At 43.6% G+C, this 17,275-nt stretch overlaps 1 long non-coding RNA gene across 1 annotated transcript in view; it reads right to left on the reverse strand.

The window, feature by feature from the left end:
* Positions 1-16,425, reverse strand: part of LOC123378415 — an 81,479-nt gene extending 65,054 nt beyond the window's left edge. The window contains exons 1-2 of the long non-coding RNA XR_006582603.1: positions 16,288-16,425; positions 13,836-13,937 (exon numbers count right to left, since the gene is read on the reverse strand). This is a non-coding gene — a long non-coding RNA (uncharacterized LOC123378415). The remainder of the gene's footprint in view (positions 1-13,835; positions 13,938-16,287) is intronic.
* Positions 16,426-17,275: the final 850 nt, after the last annotated feature.

Here is a 17,275-nt window from a genome sequence, read left to right on the forward strand (position 1 = left end):
TGGTCTACAGGGTCACTGCTCACGTTTGGCTCAGTCGGCCTCCGTCATGATGGTGGGGGACCAGCAAAGCCAAATTTGAGTGAGTGGTGCTGTGATCCCATGCACCTGTTAAGATGCCCCTCCCTCCAATTAATGAAACTGGGACCAGACCTGAGCAGTGCTGCAATCCTATAAATGGCCAAGCCCGAAGTAAAGAACCAAGCCCAGCCAGCCCTGCAGGACTGTGAGCTACAGGATCCACTGCTATGGTACACATGGTGTACTTATTGCATTGATGTATATATTATATATCATGTCTAAGAAATATCTAGGAAGCCAGATGTGTTTTGCACTAAGGCTATTTACTGGGTCAAGCCAGGGCATCGAGATTTACAACTGGGTCTCAAACCCAATATTTTAGGCCCTGTCTATCAAAGCAATGACTACACAAGCTTAACTTTAAACCTGCCAATAGTTTCACTAAAGTCAATAAAACTAAATCTGTACTAAAGCACGTGATTAAATCCTTGATCCAGCAAAGCATTTAATGAGCACGCTGGGTCAGATGTTATTTGTGTCTCACCTGGAGTACGGATGTAAATCACTTAGTTTCATATATGGTACAGAGTCTAATCTGTGTACTGTAATCTGGTTGAGTGCTTTCTTGGTGCCTGAACACCCATAAAAAGATGGCTTTAGCAGCTTAATGGAACTGTACTTTTTGTACTAGTAAAATGCTTGAAACTGTCAAGACTAAATACAAGCTCCAGTAACCATAACAGTAGCAGAACACAAAAATCCCCAGAACAAACTTTTTACAAGTCAAGGAGTAAATAAAATTGGAATGACTGTTAGCTGCGTCGTCAAAAGCATACTTAAATTCCTGAAGAGTCTCATAAAAGTTGTTTTTTTGGCACGAGATTTTGCATTTGTGTTTTCTATTATCACCTAGAAGTACATAAACCATTTTTATGCGAGGACATTTGTGAATGCTATGAACTCTCGTAGGCAGACTACCTTAAATTCAGTGTTATGCATTTTTTCTTTTAATCCTTTGGTATATGAATTGAAACAAAATAATTCACAGTACAGTACATAGCCAGATAATATGCTAATATCAAACTGACAAAGTGCTATCAAACAAATGAGCAATTTTGTTGTATTAAGCTGGGGGTGGGGTCAAAAGCACCTACTGGAATTTAGGAGCACAAGCTCTTCTTTTAGGAAATTATGTTCCTAAAGCCCTTAAGGGATGTTAGGAGTAACAAGAAGGGTTTCTTGAGGTATGTTAGCAACAAGAAGAAAGTCAAGGAAAGTGTGGGCCCCTTACTGAATGAGGGAGGCAACCTAGTGACAGAGGATGTGGAAAAAGCTAATGTACTCAATGCTTTTTTTGCCTCTGTCTTCACAAACAAGGTCAGCTCCCAGACTGCTGCGCTGGGCAACACAGTATGGGGAGGAGGTGACAAGCCCTCTGTGGAGAAAGAAGTGGTTCGGGACTATTTAGAAAAACTGGACGAGCACAAGTCCATGGGGCCGGATGCGCTGCATCCGAGGGGGCTAAAGGAGTTGGTGGATGTGATTGCAAAGCCACTGGCCATTATCTTTGAAAACTCATGGCGATCAGGGGAGGTCCCAGATGACTGGAAAAAGGCTAATGTAGTGCCCATCTTTAAAAAAGGGAAGGAGGAGGATTTGGGGAACTAAAAGCCAGTCAGCCTCACCTCAGTCCCTGGAAAAATCATGGAGCAGGTCCTTAAGGAATCAATTCTGAAGCACTTAGAGGAGAGGAAAGTGATCAGGAACAGTCAGCATGGATTCACCAAGGGTAAGACATGCCTGATTAACTTAACTGCCTTCTATGAGGAGATAACTGGGTCTGTGGGTGAGGGGAAAGCAGTGGATGTGTTATTCCTTGACTTTAGCAAAGCTTTTAATAGGGTCTCCCACAGTATTCTTGCCAGCAAGTTAAAGAAGTATGAGCCAGATGAATGCACTATAAGGTGGATAGAAAGCTGGCTAGATCGTCATGCTCAACAGGTAATGATCAATAGCTCCATGTCTAGTTGCCAACTGGTTTCAAGCAGAGTGCCCGAAGGGTCGGTCCTGGGGCTGGTTTTGTTCAATATCTTCATTAATGATCTGGAGGATGGCATGGACTGCACTCTCAGCAAGTTTGCAGATGACACTAAACTGGGAGGAGTGGTAGGCACACTGGAGGGTAGGGATAGGATACAGAGGGACCTAGACAAATTAGAGGATTGGGCCAAAAGAAACCTGATGAGGTTCAACAAGGACAAGTGCAGAGTTCTGCACTTAGGATGGAAGAATCCCATTCACTGTTACAGACTAGGGACCGAATGGCTAGGCAGCAGTTCTGCAGAAAAGGACCTAGGGGTTACAGTGGACGAGAAGCTGGATATGAGTCTACAGTATGCCCTTGTTGCCAAGAAGGCTAACGGCATTTTTGGCTGTATAAGTAGTGGCATTGCCAGCAGATCGAGGGACATGATCATTCCTCTCTATTCGACAGTGGTGAGGCCTCATCTGGAGTACTGTGTCCAGTTTTGGGCCCCACACTACAAGAAGGATGTGGAAAAAATTGGAGAGAGTCCAGCGGAGGGCAACAAAAATGATTAAGAGGCTGGAGCACATGACTTATGAGGAGAGGCTGAGGGAACTGGGATTGTTTAGTCTGCAGAAGAGAAGAATGAGGGGGGATTTGATTGCGGCTTTCAACTATCTGAAAGGGGGTTCTAAAGAGGATGGATCTAGACTGTTCTCAGTGGTACCAGATGACAGAACAAGGAGTAATGGTCTCAAGTTGCAGTGGGGAGGTTTAGGTTGGATATTAGGAAAAACTATTTCACTAGGAGGGTGGTGAAGCTCTGGAATGGGTTACCTAGGGAGGTGGTGGAATCTTCTTCCTTAGAGGTTTTTAAGGTCAGGCTTAACAAAGCCCTGGCTGGGATGATTTAGTTGGAAATTGGTCCTGCTTTGAGCAAGGGGTTGGATTAGATGACCTGAGGTCCCTTCCAGCCCTGATATTCTATGATTCTACCTCTAAAATACCAGTCTGTGGCTCTCTGTGATCTCTCCTGTTTGAAAGAAGTTGCATAAAGCATATGTTAGAGATGGGCCACAACCAGTAACTCAAACTCCTGTGAATTTCAAGTAGGTTCAGATTTCACTCCCCAACTTTGAGCCCAACTTTATATAGTTTTGGTTCTGGGTCAGATCCATAACTGAGCAGGAACCATTTTCTGGTTCCAATTCTGGTGTACCCAGGAGATGCGAGAATGTGATAGCTTACAAGAATTCTGCCCATTAGGGCGTCAGTGTCACACAAGAACAGCTAGCAAAATGACATCAACGTAAAATTCGAATTCAGACCTAATCCATAGACCTGATTCAGCCCTGAATCCAAGCTCCAAATACTAGTACTCTATTTGTATGATGAGTTTGAGAACTGCTGATAGCATATTTAATCTGTACCACAGGTATCACATACACAGCGTTCTTTTAAAGCTGAACAAGCAGTATGATGATGATCATGATGGGGTCTCATGTTGATTGTCAACTTATGAGGACTCAGCAAACACTACAGGTGAACATGGATATGCGAGGTCAGACCAATGCGAGAACCTCAAATACGTTTACATGTGGGACAGACAAGATTGTCCATGATCATTGCAGACGGTTGTATCCTGGCTGTTCACAATTTCACATAAGGTGTTAATGCACTCCTCTTCAAAGTGGTTAAATGGCACCATGACAAACCGGATGCCACTTTGTTCTGTCATGGGCGCTTGCTTCTCAGTTGCTGGGGGGTCAATCAGTTGCTGGGGGGTCAATGCTTTCAAGTTTGATTTCAGTGTGCCGTTTATAGTGGCCACCAGGAGAACAGGTGCCTTGCTTTAGCTAACCATCAAATATGACTTTGGGTATTTGAGTCAGCCATATGAACAAGATGCTCAGACCAAAGCACCTGAGCTTTTATGAGCATGCTCTGAATGCTAGACTTCCAACAATTAAGGCTTTTGATATTAGGAATCTTGTCCCACCATTTGACCCTGCAAACGGATCAGAGACAGCACATATGGAACCGACTGAGTTTCCCCACATGGAGGTGATATGTTGTGCATGTCTTACAACCGTAGAAAAGCGTTTTGAGAACAACTGCCCAATAGACATTTTGCTCAGTGCTTATTTTGACACCCTTTTCGATCCATAGGCAGAACACAAACACTGTGAATGGATCCACACACTGCTTCCTCTGTGAGCAGGAAGCAAAGCACAAATCCTTTCATTGTCTGTATTAGAGTAAGTCTTAAAAGCCCCAGTCTAGATGGGCCGCACTATGCTAGGCACCGTACAAACACATAGGAAGACAGTCCCCGTCCCAAAGCCCTGGAATAGCACTAACAGTCATACATTAAAATCAATGCGGATGTAGGAACAAACTACTAAAAACCTATTGAAGTCTGAGCATATTCTTAAAAAAACGGAAGCTGGGATCTGATGCATGTATCTCCCAATGACTTATTTCCAGAATTCAACTCAGAAAGTAAATACATATATACATGGAAGTGTACACACGCACAGGCACACACACGCACACGGCTTCAGTCAAGTTCAGTCAACTGCATGCAATTCCCTCCCCACCCCGGTCTCAAAAATAGCATACCAGGGTTTCAAATGCATAATATGTTTTATAGAAGACTGGATGCATCCTGCTGAAACAGGTTAATAATTATGCCTTTTTTATCAGAGCAATCAGTCTTTTGCAAGATAAGTTAAAGGGAAATGATCCTTGAAAACGTTATTCTGGGTGACTGTGAAAACACTTTTACTGGTACCCAGTTGTCTCAAGAGTGACACTAAGTAGAAATTACTCACCAATAATTCTATTCTCTGTAGTGCAGTTCATGAGTCTAGGATTAATCACCACAGCTGGACATTGTTTGTTTAGCTTTAAGTGGCATGTCACTAAGTCAAATGCCTCACACTATTTTAAGTTGTGATGGTTGCCATGGTTCACCCTGATTTGTCACTAGGTGTCATGGTTGGTAGAAAGATGATATATTCTCTTCGGAGGATAGAAAGAGAAACAGGACATCACAGTTGAATTTTCAGAAACACTCAATATTGGCCTAACTTTGCTGCCAATGGGAGTTTTACAAAGGATATCAATGGAAACCCATAATGGCCTGAACTAATTATTATGTATTGATACGTTTTACAGACAAGATAAGGGTCAACATTTTCAAGAGTGGCCAGCAATTTTGGTTACCCAACTTTGAGGACAGTTGCTCAGCCCTTTGTAAAACTCAGCCCCTCTTTAAGGTGACTCAAGTTGGCACCCCCAAAAACAACATCTGAAGAGCTTACCAAAGAATGATGTGATAAAATCCTACAAAAATAAAGTTACTGAGTGGAGGAGCTGATTATTGGGATAAAGGTGTACAAGTCACCATAAGATACTTACATGAGGAAAGTTATTCACGTATATATTTGCAAGATCAGGTACTAAGTTAATACATAACTTGATGATCGCAAACACAAGGAGGAAGGGATGATTTGGCGGTCAGCAATGAGATCATGTGTTTGTGCTGATTGGTAATTCATTTGGCAAGGAAGATCTAAGAATAGTATTTTTTGTAAGTGAATCTGTAAATTCTGTTTCTTTGAAGGGAAGACCATGGGATGTAGGCTAACTAGGAGGTGAAAAATAAAATGAAAGGGAAATGTATGCTGAAGATCAGGAAAAAAGCTCCCAGTGGCAAGAAGTATTAGACTAAAATAGCATGTGAGACATTTTAGAGCTAGACTGAACTATAACACTGGAGAATAATTACAGAAAATAATCAAGCACTATCATGGGACAGATTAGATAAGACATTTAGTATTTTGCTAATGTCTATCATTCTGTGATGTCTCTTTCTGAAATATCCTGGAGCACTACAACATGGGCACACCGTGATGAAAGTTATGGCTCATTGAGATTTTTTATTTCTGACTTCCCAGTGTTCTCTGCTAAAGATGCTTAGAATTGCTGGTGCCAAAATTAAAAGCTCTGATCACACTGTAACAAATACCTGTAACGTTCAGCTCTGGAGGAGGAATTAATGGCTTATGTCATCTGAAAGCCAAGAGTATCCTATACAATATCCTATTTTTGACTAATCATAGATTAGTAGAGAAATGTGCCCATGAAAGGGGCATTTCATTGTTATTAAGGTAGCATTAATATCCTCAGCTCCACTCCTTTCTAACCAGACAACCGTTTCACATGGGGAAGATTGTTTCATAGTATGTTCACCACCAGGCCATCAGGCCAGCTGTATACGTTCTGGCTTATACGCGGAGAAACTGAGTTCAACATGAGGAAGGAGTGTCTAGTGAACAAAGGCTCTGCACCACACGCAGCCTTCATGCTAGACATTCCTTTCTCTTGTGGGGATTAAGAAGTTGCCTGGTCTGATGCCAGAAGGAAATCCCTAGTAAATCGCTGTTACTCTGAGTGTTTCATGCACCATGTACTGCATAAGAGAGGTCTCCACATTTCTAAAATTAAACTGTCTCTTTATTAAGAGAGCCATTTACAGACAGGCTGCATAGCAGTACAGTGTAAAGGGAGCCCAGGCTGGTGGGTTAGGCAGGCTCAGTGGTACCCCAGTTCCAACTGGCACCCAGGGGGAACCTGTCACAGTTGCGTAGCCTTTTCTTGCCTTTTGCACTCCACCCCAGCAATGGCTTCATCCCATACACAGTGACTGCTGCTAAAGCCAGCAGATTCTACACAGCACAAAGAGATACCATTACCACAGATTTCCACTGTAATCAAATAGGAAATAATTGCAATAACTGATAGCAAATATGGATAATAACAACTCTCTACTGATTTCAGTTAGTAATAGAGTCTGGGATCCTTCACAATGCAAGGCACTATTACCAGGGGCTCATCTGTTCTCTATATAATGCCTCACTAAGAGACCTTTGAATTGCCCAAGAAATGCACAAAAACTACATAGTCAATTTACAATCCGGACTGGGATCATGTCAGGACATTAGTATTTTTGCCTCTTTGGCCCAAGCAGTGAACCTTTATTTAGTTCCTTGTGCGTTGTTTCTATTTGGATAAGGTTTCAATGAAACAAGTCAGCTATATTAGTCTGTAGTGCAGCACTGTCTGTTTTCAAAGAGCCCTGTTTACCACAAGACAATACAAACAAGAGCAGGTAGTTTCCTTGCCATGCAGCAAGCTCTATGCCCAAGATGCTCAGGGCCATGCTCACAACTGCTTTTTTTGGCTTTCTGCCTCCAACACACACAGGCTGCAAACTACTGCCTAGCCCCTGCATTTGCAACCAGAAAACTGCCAAGCCACACAGTACCTCTGACCTGTCATTTGCCTTTGGCAGTCCCTCCATTCTTTGTAGCTGTCTCTACCACCACCTAAATGGGCTTAACTGTTCTGAAAATTAATCTGATAGAGAGATTTGCACTCCCATTGACTTTTGTGAATGGCTGTCAATCAAAACTGCACCCAATTGCAACCATCTGCACCTTTCAGCATAACTGCACTGTGGAGACACTACAATGTGCAATACACCTCTGGTGGCCCTATGGTCCCTCATCCCTTGGAAGCGTGAAGTTCAAATGTACCCACAATATGGAATCAGAGGAACTGGAGAGGCAGTTGGGCTTTTAGGCAATACATTTGCTATATTTACATTTTAAAAGTGTGCCCACTTTCACACCCAAACTATTTCCAAGTTGTTCCCAAGAGCCCTTCAGAGAGTAACAAGCCATGACTGCATGAAGCTTTAATTGCTCCTAGATAGGGGAGCCATCCCAAACTCATGCTGGTGGATCCTTTGTACCACCCCACCCCATCATTCATCATCTCTAGATGAAGCACAACATGCTATGCTCGAGTCCTTAGCACACTTAACCTGCATCTGCCATTATACGCAAGCATCCTAAAGCAAAGTTCCTAAATCTAAGCTGTCAGCCAACCAACAGAGTTGACGTGTAGCAACAAATTGTTGTGTTGTATACCTGTCACAACATTAGGGAGGCACATTCTGCACCTGGATGTTTATTCTTGCCTAGGGTGACCAGACAGCAAGTGTGAAAAATCGGGATGGGGGGCGGGAAGGGGGGGGTAATAGGAGTCTATATAACAAAAAGACCCAAAAATCAGGACTGTCCCTATAAAATTGGGACATCTGGTCACCCTATTCTTCCCCTAAGCCACCATAGTGTGCAGTGTTGTTGTAACCAAGGTTACACACAGCTCTTCTTCAGCTGCCAGAACTCTGTGTAGCTCGAAGGCTCGGTCTCTCTCACCTACAGAAGCTGGTCCAATAAAAAAAAAATATTACCTCACGCTCCTTGTCTCTAACAGTGTTATTACTGAGTAAACAGGGAGCCCCTCAGGTTATTATTCACTCTGACTAGCTACTAAAAATATCTCTCCTCCCACTGGCTACTGCCTTAGAAGTCTCCACTCCTAAGGCCATAACAAACACTGACACAGCAATTTCTGCCCCCTGCTTACCCTGTCACCTCACCTAATACTTCCCAGGGAGAGGCTGACTAACTCAAGGAAGGTTTGTTCCCCCTGCTCATAGCCTCCACCTGCAAGACCCTGAATGTCTCCTGCCAATGTCTGAGCATGGCAGCCACACCCATTAAAAGCAATGGGAGTTAAGGACATGTAGCAGGACTGGATCTTAAGAGTAACATTAAAGTTGTATTTAGCATGTTTGTTTGCATCATTGTTTAGTCACATCAACATTAACGAGTGGATGATAACTGTCTTTGGGAATGGAGTCCATATTATTGTAGTCTAGCAGCTAGAGTAGATTGTACTTCTTTTCCCTAATGTGCTTATGCAAGAAGTAGAAATCCAGTACTGCACCCCCTTCTGAGTTACTACCGGGTTTGGAAGGATTCGATTTTTATCTGCTGATTTAAAGATATTTACTTTGCGTATTTTGACACTAGACATTGGCAATTTGTGTTTTGATAGTTCTGAAGCTTTAACTTTTTCAATCTCAACATCTGTCATTAAATAATGGTATGATCCCTTTGCCCTTTGTGTGACCCTCTTTCCCCCACCACACACACAATTTCCAGCCACTGAGTAGATAATTGAAAAAGCGCTTAAAATAAATGGATACTGTCAAAAGCAAAAAAAATAGAAGTTGCATTCTGCCAATCCTAGTTATCACTGTCATTTGTTCTTCATTCCCCACACCATGTATTTATAAAAGTCTTCTTATTCCCTCCAGACTATCATCTCATTTTCTGCCCTTATTTCATCCTTCAAAAACCTTCTTCTATTTCCTGCACAGTCTATTTATATAAAATAAAACAGTCATTCATGCAGCCACATTGGCCATTTACTGTCCCTTCTCATTTTTCCCCAAAGTTGCCTCTGAAATCACACACCTTTGGTTTGCTGTGCTTTGTGAACCTTTTTTCTTTCTCTGTTCAAATTCATGACTTCTTGTCTTTGGGTCCAAGCTTCCCTCTTGTCTTCATGATCTGCACCATTTCCTACCTACCTGGAAGAAGCACGCATCTCTGCTTTCTGAGTCACTAAGCTGTCATTTTCAGAATCTGTCTGATGATGATGGATGTTTAGCTACTTTTGTTACCAAACAGGTATCCAAGTATGTAAAATTCCTTATGTGAATATTGTTCTGCTGTTTCTTAGGGAATCTTTAGAGTTGCTCCAGGAATATTACCGGTATGTTCTTACTTTTTCTAGTCCTGAGGGTCTAGACACATGCCAACTGTCACATCTCCTTTGTTTTCAGGTCTTAACCATTACCGAAAGTCTTCGCTCCTGCTTTATGCATTGTCATCTGTAGCTCACAAGCATCAGCCTGTAACATGCAATAGCAGCATTCACCACCCCTTCTTACTCCAGTTATCCCACTAGACCAGTGATCCCTGACCTTATCCATTTGGCGGGTGCCAGATGAGCCATGGAGGACCACGGTGGCAGACGAGCATCCGCCAAAATGCCACTGACAAGCGGTGTCATCCAGAAGCATCGCCGCTGAAATGCCGCCGAATTTCAGCAGCATTTCAGCGGATGCTCGTCCACCAGCCAGTACGCAGGCGCACTTAAATGCCCCAGCAGGCACCATGGTGCCTGCGGGCACTGTGTTGGGGACCCCTGCACTAGATCATAACCAGCACCATGTATTAATGGTATAGGGGAGGGATAGCTCAGTGGTTTGAGCATTAGCCTGCTAATCCCAGTGTTGTGCGTTCAATCCTTGACGGGGCCACTTAGGGATCTGGGGCAAAATCAGTACTTGGTCCTGCTAGTGAAGGCAGAGGGCTGAACTCAATGACCTTTCAGGGTCCCTTCCAGTTCTAGGAGATAGGTGTATCTCCAATTATTCAAAAAAAATTAATCTTTGTTTGATGTAGAGGCAGTTTAGTACATTCGTGCACTTTGTGTTCCATTGCAGGATAATTCCATTTTCTGCTTTGTTTTGTTGGTTGGAATTACATGCCAGATTAGCGGACCTGAACAGGGACTTGATGTTAGTGTAGTCCCAAGAGAGGCAGACTGTCAGTTGGCATGAATTGTCATAGCTTCATTGAAGCCAAGGAGCCATGACAACTTACAGCTGAAGATCTGTCCCTCAGAGTTAATGCCTCATCTGCCCACGTCCCTAATCCAGAGTGTTGCCTCACCTCTCACACTGTATTGTTCCAGGGACCCCTGACCCTCCTTTCTACTACACTGATCTCCAAGATATGGGCTGAACTCTCAAGGGCTTTTGGTTGTATTGATTCTTCCTCGTAGCAGATTTTATTTTAGGTCTACCTACCTCGGTTCTTTTACTGTGCCCTGTTATCATTGCAGTATTAGTTCTGATGGTACTTTACAACCCACTGCTAGTGCTGTACCTTATGTTTCTTTTCCATGAGCTCAGGTTCTAATGTCTCAAACTACACAGGATGTAAACCTTCTATTTTATTAACCATGAGCTACCAGGTAAATTCAACTTACAAAGGTCAGCTTTGTGTCTTAGGTTACAGTGACAATGTTGCTGAGTTCACGACTGATGTGTCAACAAGATTCTGAGGACACTGTCACACAGGTGGCAATAAAGATGTTAGAGAAACAAGGTGAGTTACGTAATATCTTTTATTGGACCAATTTTTGCTGGTGAGAGACAAGCTCTAGCTTGAAAGCTTCTCTCTCTCACCAATAGAAGTTGGTCCAATAAAAGATATTACCTCACCCATCTTGTCTCTCTAACATTCTGGGACCAACGTGGCTAAAACACTGAAAGTCAAGTTGTCCATTAACTTCCAAAGTTGAAATTGTGTTAGTTTAGAATCCCATCTCCCTCCCCCAAACAAAGACAGAAGCAGAGGGAAAGAAGATGCTCTGCTACAGTCTGATGTGGGCGGTCAATGCTGGCACCCTCTTCTCAAGCAGACAGGGATATCCTTGTCCAAGAACAATTAGAGAGACTGAAAGTCAGGGAGCAGGAGGCAGTGTCAGTTTAACAGACAAAGTCCCCTCTCTCTCCACAGCAGGAGGATCAAACAAGGCAGCACCAGATGAGCAGGCAGGGACCACATCCAACATGGCTAGATTATGTTGTCAAAGCTCAAGAAACACCATAGCCCCAAAGCTCAGTTGGCTTGATGCCAATTAGACCTACAACTTGGAGTGGAGGATAAGAGCAAAAGAAAAGGGATACAGTAAGAAAGGAGGAATGAAACCCAAGGGAAGGGTTTATCATCTGTTATCGCTGGTTGACCACTAGCCACCTGGAAGCCACAGAGAGTTCCAGGAGTCCTTCTCCCAAACCATCAGGACCTTGACTTTTTCTGGAAAGCATTTAAGGCTAATATTGTCCAGGCATATAAACTGTCTCTGAGTCTATCAAACGAACTCTCAGTTCCCAAAACGAGTCCAAGTAGATGAGCCTCTCAGCATGTCTCTGGTCAAGGCAGCGGGGCCATTGTTCAAGTGACTTAAATCATTAGAGTCTCAAGAACAGGTGGGTGGGTTCTATTGTAACAATAGTCCTCTGCCATGACATCTAAGCACCTTCATTGTGGTATCTGAATGCATCACAGTACGTGAAAGTAAGAGTCTGGCCCATTGGTGGAGGGAGGTCTCAGATTATTCAAATTCCCATACAGATTTCAACCTTCTACATCCCATTTTGTACAGCACTGTGATCAGATGTTAATATTTCATCTACTAATGTGTGCTGTGGTGGGTACCTATAGCAGATTAGTGCCATAAAATATATTTTAATAGTTACAAGCTGACTTAATTTGTATGCCCTCTTATCTAGGAAGCATGAGAACAGAATTCTTGCACTGTGAAATGTGGTTTTTATCAGCAGCCTTACCTAGAGTGCCATGCCAAAATGGATCCGTTCATCTCAAGCAGATTTTTAGCTTTATGGGATCTCGTGCATTCTGGTTTTAGTGTCGATGAAGTACAATTAATTTATTTTGACTAACTGCACGTGACAATAACCCAAGAGGTCACAAAATTAAAGGAAACAATTAGAGCACGAATAGAAGAGATGCTCTGGTTCTTTACACTTGAAGTAGATGGAACATCTTGATTCTTTGTGTGTAATTACCAGACACTAGAAGGTACTCAATAGGTACAGAACACATTGGCTGGATCTTACAACACATTGCCAGTGGGGCAGGGTCTGGTCAGAGCTCAGCAATCATGCTTCTTTCCTCTAAACTGCAAAGAGTTCAGCTTCCTGATGATGACTATGAAGCTGCTCAAGTCATGCCACAGGTTTTGCCACATCTCTATACATTAGAAGCTAGAACTCCCAGAAAATTAATGAGACTGCATATAGGTAGAGCCTTGCTTCCACAGAGATTCCATGTAACTAGAGATAAATCTGAATGACAAAATCTGGTGGAAATCCTAGGTTGTAAATTCCTCCAAAGTTCTGGGGCTTTTCTTCAGACCACGTACATATATAACAACCATCTGAGCCATCCCACTGCAATAGTTTCCTCAGAGACCTCATCACCCTTGCCATGCAAACAGCCAGCGCTCTGCACACTCCTTTCCTGTGTTCATCCCTGCCCTCCTAAGAGGTCATTTCAGCAGCAGATCTCTGGGCTGCCTCATAGTCTGCCACCAGGCCCACTTCACATGCAGTCACCCATATTCTAGTCTGCAGTGATGCTTGTGCAGCTCAAAGTCACAGGAAGCTATTTCAGGTTAGGTTGCTCACCCTGTATAGGAAGCAGGCAGCAGCTGTGCATCAGGAGCTAGTTCAGACATGATAGTGATGGGAGCATGATAACCAGGTTAGACAGAGGGGGAAGTGAGTTGTGTGGGGAACTGCAGGTGGGGGAGAATAGCCAGGCAGAGATCAGCAGCAAGAGTTTGATGTACCAGTACTAGTATGGGTACCATAATATTTAGCACTTTAATTAATCCTTGAAGCACCTTGTAGGTAGGCAAGTAATGTCATTCTCCTTTCATGAGTGGGGAAACTGAGTCAGAGGTTAAGGCCACAGAGATCAAGGCTGCATCAGAGGCATCCCTGGATGCTTCACCTGAGCTCAGACCCACCTCCCTCAGCACTTGAGAGCCAATGAACCCCATGGAACAATGTGTGGGAATGCTAATTCACAGTAATACCAGGGAATGTTCCACATTAGGTAGCGTTCTTCACAACCACATTACAGGCATGATGTAACTCTGCATACATTGTCCCTTCAAACCCAGAACAACCGATTCAATAAGAACATTTATCTCAGGAAAACAATGGGGTTGACACATCATTCTGGCACCAAACTCCGGTACCCACCTGTTTTTTCACGTGCCCGTCCTTGGCGATTTTTCATTATCCGCTATGTCAAGAGTGCAGGCTATCAGCAGCGCTATTAACGAGCCCCATACAGTTTGGCATCTGCAGAGCATATTTCATTTCAGAATGATCAGAAGTGAATACAGCAGTAGATACAGAAGCAATGGGTGGGGAGACTGTGTCTCAACCTTTCAATTAAGCAGCTACCTGGACAGTAGGCCAAATTCAGCAGTGATGTATAAAGTGCCGTGTGCTACCCTAAGGGAGTCCCTGGCAGCAGAATGAATACGCCGAGAGACCAGGAGGGCTAAGCATGGAGGTGAGCATGGTGAGGAGGGATAGCTCAGTGGGGTGCACATTAGCCTGCTAAATCCAGGGTTGTGAGTTCAATCCTTGAGGGGGCCATTTAGGAAACTAGGGCAAAAATCTGTCTGAAGATTGGTCCTGCTTTGAGCAGGGGGATGGACTACATGATCTCCTGAGATCCCTTTCAATACTGATATTCTAATTTCTACCATCTACCCCTCTTCTGGAAGGCTGCTGCACCTCTTCTCCTTTTTGGTTCCTCAGACTGCAAGATCCCAATCCTGCTCTGTAGGGATACCCCTCTGTCCACACAACCCCACTGAAGTCAAGGGAGAGTTTACCCTCCCCCATTTTTTGTTTTCCCACAGTAAAAAATAAGTCATTTATGTTGACAGCATGTTCCTGGGACCTTAAAACCTCTTCCCTGAGGTCTGATCCAAAGTCAATTGAGTCTTTGGATCAGGCCCCCAATGCAAGCTGCTTGTCCTACAGGATGAATTCCATTGAGTGACACTGAGAACAAGGCACCCCCTTTCTACAGGGTAAGTGGGATTTTAAGACACTAAGAAAGGGTCCGGGACAGGGCTTCCCTGAATACCACAATTGACAGCTGCCATAACTGCCCCTTGGGGATTATTGGCCACTGTAGAGTATTTGTTGTAAACTTACAGGCACCCAGGATGGGGGGACCACAAGCCCTCCTTTCTACACCCCCTCCCAAGCTCTCTCTCCTTCACACTATTGGTTCACATTTCACCAGATCAATTTTCATTTCAGTTCAGTAACGTGCATATAAAATGTTGCCAGAGACATTCTCAGCTAGGTCCAGTCTGCCCAGGATAGCACATTACGGTAGCCTCATTTTATTATCCAGCCAATGGCTGTATCCAAAACGAGTTGATGGGCTTCGATACCATACTAGCAGATAGGTAGCCATGTAGGTGGCAGCCTTAGCAGCCTAAATGGACATGGTAACTTGGCCACACTCATGTCTGTGTGTGGTCCATGCAGAACAAAAATGAGGTCCATAGGAAGGAGAGCATGAGAGAAGCTTATGCTGCCACTACTGTATCTTTTCCAGTTGATCAAGAGAAGATTTCAATCTTCAGAGATCAAATAGACTCTTAAGATGAATTTAATGCTCATAAAAAGCATGAGTCAAAGAAGGGCAAAAAATAGTAATACTTGCTGTGTTCTAGAAAACAGCTTCCACCAGAGGACACCATTATAAATGCTGGAGGCAAAGTGGGGTTTGGGGTGGAGACTGACAGCTCACAATCCCCCCATGTAATACCCTCACGACCCCCAAGGGGTCCCAAGCTCTAGTTTGAGAACCCCTGACCTAGAGAAAGCAGCACCTTGTGCTTCTGTAAAAGGGCCTAACTAAAGAACTAGTCAGCCCTTGCTAGAAAGAAAGAAAGAAATTTGTAAGAAAACTACCTTGAACCAAGACTGTAGCTTGTTGAGTTAAGTCTTAACCACTACAAAGCACATTTTTACTTTTGTTTTCATGTAACCCTTTCTATCTTCAGTCCTATTGGGTACCCCTTAGCATAACCTGTGTTATTTTGTTAATAAACTTGTTTTATTTTTACTATAAACCCACTCAGTGCTGTGTTTGAAGGGAAGGCTGTGTTTACCCCAGTTAAGCTGTAATGTACTTTAAAAGAGCAGCAAACTTAATATGTTCTGTGAACCTACAGTGCTAGGGGTTATGCATTGCAGAGAAGCATCTCTGAGGAGCTCAGGGGCTGGAATTCACTGACTGTGCCCTGCTAGGCAAGCTTTGGGCTGGGAGAGCTTTGAGGAAGATAGGCTGGTGGGGCAGGGAGCTGACACACTGTCTAACCTCCAGCTAATCTCACTCTTGCTTGAGGCAGGGAGGTAACTCAGTGACTCACAGTTCTGAGTGATGCCAGCAGCACGTTACAGTAGCATCCTAGGGGGCCCCAGCCCAGGAACTCTACACCATGAAGGGGCTGTGTGTCTTCAATCTAAAACAATCCAACTTCACAGGGTAATTTCCTACAGCTCCCATCTCTTTTAGGCTACCCCACCCCCATCGGCTACATTAGCACAACCCTTCCAGGCCGCTTCCCAGAGTTCTTATCACCTCAGGCTCTTCCAACCCCACCCAGGCACCTACCTGGAGAAATCCCAAGCAGCTCCTTCCCTGGCTTTCCTAGCGGAGAGTCCTACAACAGGTCTGGCCTCTCATAGACTGGGCCATATATAGTCCTGCTGTGATTTTCCAGCAGGTCTTGCTTTCAAGGTTGCAGTCACCTGACCCCTCTGGCCCTATACTCCAATAGAGCCTCTCCTTAAAGGGTCAGAACTCAGTGCAGAGATGGGCAGGGTCCAGACCTAGTCTTAAAGGGGCCACCCACTCTATAACAATGCCCATTCCAGAACAAATCTGCCTTTGCATTTGGATCCCAAGAAGAATCTTTTATTTAAATTTATAAACTGAGCAAATTCAATACGGAAATTAATGTGAGATGATAAACATAAAAGCTCACACTGCCCTTCTGGAGGAGAACCACACTCTAAGCTTCAAAACAGCCCAGTGCAGTATCTACCAAGATACTCTTTTACAGAAAGGGAAGCTCAGGCATAGAGCAATTAAGTGACTCGCCCACAATCCCACAGGTGAAAGACAAGCCTGGAACATGGATTGCCTAATCCCCAGGTCCATGTTCTAACCACAAGATCATCCTTCCTCCTTATGCCTCCTGACCAGGGCCCCATTGTGCTAGGTGCTGTACAAACACAGAACAAAAAGTTGGTCCCTATCCTAAAAAGTGGACAGTCAAAGTAAATACAATTAAAAAAAAATATTGCAACATCATCCTCAAATGCTGCTTTTTCTCAGAGTACACATATAATTTCTCTGAGTAAATGGCAGCTGGCCAGAACCCAAACATTGCTATTTTTAAAATCTCATCACTTTTAAGCTAATATGATTTTGGGGACTGAATCATGATTTTATAATTAATTTATTTGTTTGTTTATTTTAAACATTTGGCATTGGTAATACTATGTATGTACAATGTACTTATGTCAGGAACTTGTCAGCCAGATTTTGCTCATTGCTAACAAATGCACATGCAATTGTAGTTTTAAGTGGGAGACTG

The sequence above is a fragment of the Mauremys mutica genome, chromosome 10 (genome assembly GCF_020497125.1).
Source record: "Mauremys mutica isolate MM-2020 ecotype Southern chromosome 10, ASM2049712v1, whole genome shotgun sequence".
NCBI lineage: Eukaryota > Metazoa > Chordata > Testudines > Geoemydidae > Mauremys > Mauremys mutica.